This window comes from Apis cerana, linkage group LG9 (genome assembly GCF_029169275.1).
Source record: "Apis cerana isolate GH-2021 linkage group LG9, AcerK_1.0, whole genome shotgun sequence".
In the NCBI taxonomy this organism is placed as follows: Eukaryota; Metazoa; Arthropoda; class Insecta; order Hymenoptera; family Apidae; genus Apis; species Apis cerana.
This window is the reverse complement of record NC_083860.1, coordinates 4,889,728-4,897,769: the sequence shown is the minus strand read 5'-3', so window position 1 is coordinate 4,897,769 and position 8,042 is coordinate 4,889,728. Positions and strand designations below refer to the sequence as shown.

The following is an 8,042-nucleotide window of genomic DNA, read 5'->3' as shown; positions in this document are numbered from 1 at the left end:
TTAATCGGTACATTCGAAAACTCGATTTTGAAACGATCGGTAAAGTACGTATATTTCCGTAAATTTTCGCGTCGTATAAATACAAGACAGGTCGCGACGGGACGATCATTTCTTATCGAACTTAATTGAGGAGTAGATCGATATTATAACATTTTAATTAAATTTGTTAACATAACAAATAATTTTTAATATTATAAAATTTATTTTAAATTAATATTTATAATATTGCTATTATATATAATATATTATTTTTTCATTTTATTTTTTAATTTATTTTTTATTTGTTGCTTTAATTATTTATTCATTTACATATTATTTTTTTTTAAATATTTATTTTTCAATTTATTTTTTCATTTACTCTTTCAGTTATTTATTTATCTATTCGCACATTCTTTTATTTATTTATTTATTTATTTTTCTTATATTTATTTCTTAATTTTATAATAATATATTTAATTTTATAAATAAATAAATTTTAATAATATCTGGGTCTCGACGTAGTCACCTCCTAGTTGGTGAGACCTGGTAATTGGCATCGGTTTCCTTTTTATATTATTTGATTATAAATATATTAGAAAGATTATATTATTAAAATTATATTTGAAATATTATATTAGTTGTTTTATATTATAAAGATTTTATATTAGTTTTTGGAAACTGATGGCAAGCTAAGAACTACATTAATTTCTTTTTGTATGTTTCAGATTTTTTTTAATTTAATTATAGTATTTTGATTATTTTACAAATAATTTCGAATATTTATAATTCGCAATATATCTTAAAAAAATTAATAATCTAAATTTTGACAACGAACAATTATAACTTTTACAATAATGTAACTTTTCTAAATTAATAGTTTAAATTTATAAAATTAATAAATATTTTAAAATATTAGATATAATTATAACAAATAATATTTTATATAGCAATATTTTCTTAAACAAATGCTTCATAAAAAAAAAGAAGGAAAAATATCAAAGAAATATTTTACTTCTTTTTTTAATTCGCCCCTCTAATGATACAGTGTTACTTTTGTGATCGCGCGCAATGCGGTCAGTAGAATCAGTGCTTTGTTTCGTAAAAGTTTTTTTAAATCCTTTAATGGATAACGCGAAATTAGAATCAGTGTTTGCTTCGTAATAGTTTTCTTAAATCCTTTAACGGATAACGCGAAATTAGAGTCAGTGCTTCTTTCAAGAAAATAAGGCGGTCATCCATCACGCGAAGAGGTAAATATATTATTTTATTTAATAAAATAAAAATTTTTTATTCTTTATTGCAATATAGAATCATTTTTAATTTTTAATTTTTAATTTTTATTTAATTAATTTTTTATTTAATTATTTAATTTTTATTATTAAGATTCATTAACATTTCAATTTTTATTACTATTACATTAATCTAATAGAATTTCTTTTTTTTTTTAATTTTAATTTTTTTAAATTATCTCAATTATATTTTAAATTATATTTCGTTTTTTATTAGATGTGCCACATCCTTCTACACGATGATGACTTCCCAATGTGCCATAGAAATTCTTCGCATCTAATGGTGAGTCGCATGCTTTTTAATTCCTCTGGTCCACTCAATCATGTCGTAGGACGAAAGGTCCGAATCGACACGAGTGACTAGTTGTATACGTAGATTTTTGCACGAGCATAGTGACCACGGGTATTTTATTTTATTACTCGTGAGTAGTAACATTTTGTGTGTTTTATTTATCAGTTTAGGCTAGGTCTTCTTGCACATCGCGTTTTTGAATATTAAAAACAATAATATTAAAAACAAAAATGTTTTTATTTTTCATTTCATTCATGTAATAATAAATTTTTAAAATTTTTAATTTCAAAATTTAGTATATTTCAAAATTTTCAATTTTAAAATATAATTATTATTTATTTTATTTTCTCTTGTTTACGAAAATATATTAAATTATATGTGCAAAAAGACAATTCGCGACAGATAGATTTTGGAATCAAAGCAACACGTTTTGAATATTGCTTTCATCTTAAATATGTTTTGATGAAGAAATCGTCTGAGGTTATTTTTATTAATAAATTTCTTTTTCAAATTTTGCCTAGTAATATTAAAGTTAAAAATCAAAAATTACCTAGTATAAATATTAAAATTAATATTTCATTAAATTAGAAAAATAAAGTTTGAAATAATTTAAATAAATTAAAGAATATTAGCCCGTTAGATGCAAAATATACTAATGTATCTTTTTTAGCTCAGGATTTTCAGGTTTAACCCTTTCCGTATCCATTGCCAGGATCTCGCTCACGTGCTCAGATGCTACTTGGGTGAGAGAAAGGCGATGGGTATGACGACTAGTTGATAAGTTTATACAAATTTTTCAGCGACTGACGATGAGTTGGTGATCGTGCACGACGTATTTTCCACATTATGTGTGTGTGGTTAGGCTGTGGAATTGCGTCGGTTACGATTATTATTTCATTCACTATTACTAATTTTCATAATAATTCAAACTATCGCATTTACTATTACATCTTTTACGAAATTATATCATATATATCTATGAAATTAATCGCAAATTATAATTATATTGTTTATCAAATTTTTTATTACCTAATCCAGTAATATCATCTTTTTTTTAACTTACACGTGTTCTTTCAATCATAAATAGAATTACAAGTACAATTAAAATATTTTTATCGCGATTTACGCAATGGTCGCTAGCCATCGTCAGTCGATTTCAGGAAAAGGTACGTAAAGTTAGAGTGTGAAAGTAGTGTGCCAAGCTCGGGTGTCGGAGGTGTCCCGGGACGCTTTCCCTAGTGTAGGCTTTTGCGCCCGAGCATTATGCGTGAGAATCGTGGAATGAATGTGTTGGTGTGCCTGTCTTGCCATTTTTTTAAATATAGGGCTAGGTAGGATAGGTAGCATACTTTCTGGTGCGAATGTTAATTATAAGTAGGTAGGGCCGGGCAGGTTGTCACAGTCTCTGGTCGGGTAGGCGCGTTTTCGCGTGACAACCTGTTTCAGGAAATTAAATTTGAGAGATCGAGTGTAAGGCTGAGACGAGTGATCATCAAATGATCACTCGTTTCTGGCTTTGCTTTCGATTTTTCGAATTCCGCGGTCGCGGTCGCGATTTGGTTTCGAAACGAACGTTGCGCTCGAGATTCTGCACATGTACGGACAATGGTCGCTGCGATCGTTAGTCGTCCATGTGCATTCAGTTTCCGCGATTTAGACTTTTTTTTTTCTTTTTTTTTTTATCTACGATTAGTGAATCTCGAGCCTAGATTTAAGTTTCAGCGGGCATTGCGCCCGAAGGAGGAAGACCGAAGAGGCCCGACAAACTGTCACGAAGAGGGCTGCAACGAATGGTTTCTCATTTTTTGGATCTTGTTTAGGTCCAAAGAATGGGAAGTCATTGTTACTACTTTGTCACTATGCTCGTTTTAGAGTCCAGTAGTAGTAGTAGTAGTAGTAGTAGTAGTTGTTGTGTTGTGTGTAGTAGTTGTATTTATTTGGCCGATGTGCATTCCGGCCCAACGTACAATCATCATGGACAAATGGGCAATCGCGATTTTTGAATTAGTGTTGCGATAAATAAATTACGGTTTGCATTAGAGTTGCGATAAATAAATTACGGTTTGCATTAGAGTTGCGAATAAATAATAATCGCGTTTGCTTTAGTGTTGCGTTTTAAAAGATATAATCGCGATTTTTTTTAATAATCTTGATATAAATTAAATGTAATTTTTTTTATAATTAATATTAAAAATTTGTATGTTTTTTTTGTTTCGAGTTTTAATTATAGTATAGTATATTAATTTCCAATTTATTTGTATTCTTACTAATATTGTTTATATTAAATTTATTTTTAGAGTTAGTAGCGTTTTTTGCATTTTAAAAAATGATCGCGTTTTTGAAAGTAGTGTTGCGTTAAAAAGTGATCGCGTTTTTGAAAGTAGCGTTGCGTTAAAAAATAATCGTGTTTTTAAAAGTAGTGTTGCGTTAAAAAAATTTCGCGTTTTTGAAAATAGCGTTGCGTATATGAAATGCCCATAATTCTTCCACTAATAAAATGTGGAAATGGTCCTATTTCTGAATCACAAAATGCAGTTACAAGAACTGCAAAAGTGTGGTCCCTTTTTGGGATCACGAAATTACCTTATAGCCTCTTTTGGCTATTTTTTTCAGCGTCCCTAAATATTGAAGCATTTGTTTATAAAAATATTGCTAAAAAATTTATTCGTATGAATTTTTTTAATTTTTGTAATATTATTTAAAATCGTTATGATTATAGTAAAAATATTAATTTATTTAATATTTTTACTATGATATATTAATATAAATTCAGTGCATTTGTTTGAATTACAATAATTATTCGTTGTCAAAATTAAAATTAAATTTTTTTCTATGTTAAAATTTAATTAATTTTGTCTATATAACTAGTATTTTTTATTTTTTAATTGTTTATTTTTAAACTAGTTATATAAATATTCGAAATTTCTGTGTGAAATATCATAATTCAATTTTTACTTTTTTTCAGATTTCAGATTTTCAGAATTCATTTATGTTTCATTTAATTGTTTTTTTTAATATATATTTCAGATTTTTTTTAGATTTATTTCACTTTTCAAACTCATGGGACATGACGAGATATATATGTTTTAGCTTAAAGTTAGATTTAAATTTTAATTTTAAATATAACATAAGATAGATATTTAATTTATGTATTTATTGTGAGCATATTCCATATGAAGGTACGCTTCTAACATAGGATAAATTAAAATATTTTCAATATCTTTGTTTCTTTTTTTCTCGAATGAAATCAAATTGTTCTTATTCTTTTTTCGATTTCTTCTTCTTTCGATTTCTTCTTCTTTCGATTTCTTCTTTTTTCGATTTCTTCTTCTTTCGATTTCTTCTTCTTTTTAGAGTTAGGCTTTTATGATTTTTTGGCATTCGATAAGAATAAGGTCTTGTGGTCGAATGTCGTTCTTGTAAATCGGCTCTGATGGTCGTGGATTTATTTTTTGTTCGTTCTTGTGTCGTCAAAACGTAAATCGTTCTTCTGCTAGATCAGTAAATATCTGTCTGGTGATTCTCGTAAATCCGTTAACATAAGTTGTGATAAAGTCTATGATTTAAATTTTTTAATTTCTTCTTAATTTTTCTTTCATTTTTCTTTCCTGGATTTTTACATTTCTTCTTGCGCTTGTTTTTCTGTTCTTTTTTTCCTTCTTTTTTGCAATGATTGAAGGCATTTTTATTTCGATTGAATATCTAACAATTCGTTTTTTTTTTTTATTTCGTTTTAAATAGGAGCGTATCTTTGATATGGATGATGCCAGTAGGACATATAAATCGTTAGATTTAAGATTTAGTATTAAGATCTAGATTAAGTTAGATTTAAGCCTCATCGTTGGATAACGTGAGATTAATTGCGAGAAGAATTGCGAAAAATGTAAAAAACTTTTGTAAAAATCGATGTAAAGATCCTTGTAATTTATATGTATATAAATATATAATTTATATTTTAAATTATTTTTATAAGACTTATTTTTTATATGTTTTATATCCTTTTGTCATAAATTTATTTTTCATTTATTTGTCTAGTTATGTTTTATGTTTTTCTAACTTAATTATTAATTATTAATTTTAAATTCATTAATTGTAATATTTTCTTTTTAGTTTTAGGTGGGTCTCGATGCGTAGTCACCTCCTCGTTGGGTGAGACCTGGTAATTGGCATCGTTTTCTAAAAATTGTTTTTTTCAAAATTATACAACAATTACATTACAGTATTTTATTAGAAAATTTTTGAAATATATATACTGCTTCAGAAAACGATGGCAAGCCAAGAACTACGCACACCTGCAGTCCAGTCTAAACTCTGCATAATTTCTTTTGATTATTTTAATTAATTGGATAGACTGGACTGTAGGTATTAATAGAATAATTAATAAATTATATTAATTAATTAAGTTCATTGTAAGTGTATTCCGTATCAAAATAAATTCTACAATTTAAAGCGAAAAAAGCTTAGATTGTAGATGATAATAAATGAATAAGCGTATATATACATAACTAGACAAATAAATAATCGCTAAATCGATAATCGATAATCGATAAATAAATCAATACATAATTGAATTAATAAAACAATCATAAATATAGAAGTCAGATATATAGAATAATAAATATTAAAAATATTAAGAAAATTAGTAAAATATAAATAAAAATTAGTAATATATAAATAAATTAATATATTTATCTATTTTTAATTAGAATAGTAAAAATATAATGTGAAATATTTTAATTTTTCGCGCGATTTCGATTATCGAATTGGCTTAAAACAATCAGCCAATCAGAAAACGCCAATTTGAGTTGTAGCAGGTGGCGTCAGTCTCCTGTGGAAAATCATCATGATAGGACGTATGATCGCAACCGCTCTCGCTAATTCTACGCAGTAAGTAATTCTCTTCGTATTTTCTTCTCAAATTTAAAAATTATTATGTTTTGTTTATTTTCTAATCAATTTATTATTGTAACGAAGAAATTAATTAGTGTTTTGTGTCTTTTTCGTCGATCGTGTATTCCATTGGTTCCATTGTTGAGGTTATTCGTGCTATCGGTAGTTTCTGCTTCGTTCAGCCGATATTCACTTGTTGCTTCATCTTAATATATTTTTTCATACGTTTGTTTTGTAGCTTTGATATTCGTTCGTTAAAATTGTCGAGGTTTGATTGTCGAGATAACTTCGAAAAATGATTTATAATACATACATGTTACGATAAATTTCTAGGTGGTAATTTTGATATTTTGTTTCTTCTAACAAAGATTTTAGAATAGATTTCTATAATCTTTTAATCCATATTTTAATCCATGAAGTGAACGTAGAAAATCAATTTTATTTTGTCATTATTTTACATGTAAATCACAATAGCGATGTGTATTGCGTTTCTAAATAACATTTCTAAATGCGTCACATTGCAATATTTACGTATTTTTCTTTCCTTTTTGTTTGTTGTTATGCCCGAGGCTGACATTTTTTCATAATATAGCTCTTCCAAGAAATTGAGAGTTAGCATGTCCATGTGACGCCCGATGTTTGGACACGTTTCGACATTTTTCGATTCGCCGAACGTCCCCTTCCCTATTTCATGATTCGATAATCGAAATAGCGACGCGACGCGTTATTGTGTATCGATATTCGTGGTGATTAGAAATTTTTTTTCATAATGTGCGATCTACTTGTTGTGTAATAGGTGCATATTTTCTTCTATAATTATATATTTATTGTTCAATCGATTATTATTCAATCAATATGGATTCATTATTATAATTGGCAATTTTTCGGTAGTAATTTCTTCGCTTTTCTTTGGCATGATTTACTTGACACAGTTTCAGTCGATTACAATTTCATTTAACTCGTTACGATTTTCTAAGATGGAATTTATGATTGATCATTGTTTTATTTTCGGTCGGTTTTTCATTTTAAACATTTTGTAATTGTTAATTTGAAAATTATTATTTTCTTTTATACAAGTTATTTTCAGATTAATAGTCCAACTTCAAAGAGGGGAAGAATTGCAATATGGACGTCAATCGTACTTTTTCAAAGAGAAGTTTGATTTTTCGCTCTTGTACAGTATGTATTTATTCTATTTTTATTCGATCATATTTATGTGATTTATACAATATTATTTCAAGGTATATTTATACTTTTATAATGAACATTCACGACAAATTCATCAATATTTGTTTGTACAATAATTTAAAAATATATGTTCAATTTTTTTATACATATATGAAATTTTTTTATTCGTGAAAAATTAATAATTTAGTTTTAAAGGGTAAAAAAAAAGGGTAATATTTTCTGAAACAAATGTTTGGAGAAGAAAAAGAAGGCAAATCTAAAGAGATCAATTTACTTCTTTTTCTATAGACCTTCCATTATTGATACAACTTTATTTCCAGAGAATTTTTATGACCGCGCGCAATGCGGTTGGTAGATTCAGTGTTTGCTTCGTAATAGTTTTTAATATTTTAAAACACAATAGT

General features: G+C 26.9%; 1 long non-coding RNA gene across 1 annotated transcript; it reads left to right on the top strand.

The window, feature by feature from the left end:
• The first annotated feature begins 487 nt into the window (after window positions 1-487).
• LOC133666651 (uncharacterized) lies at window positions 488-5,523 on the top strand. The gene is made up of 2 exons (XR_009831062.1): window positions 488-1,229; window positions 1,486-5,523. It is a non-coding gene; the product is annotated as an uncharacterized LOC133666651 (long non-coding RNA).
• The last annotated feature ends 2,519 nt before the right edge of the window (window positions 5,524-8,042 follow it).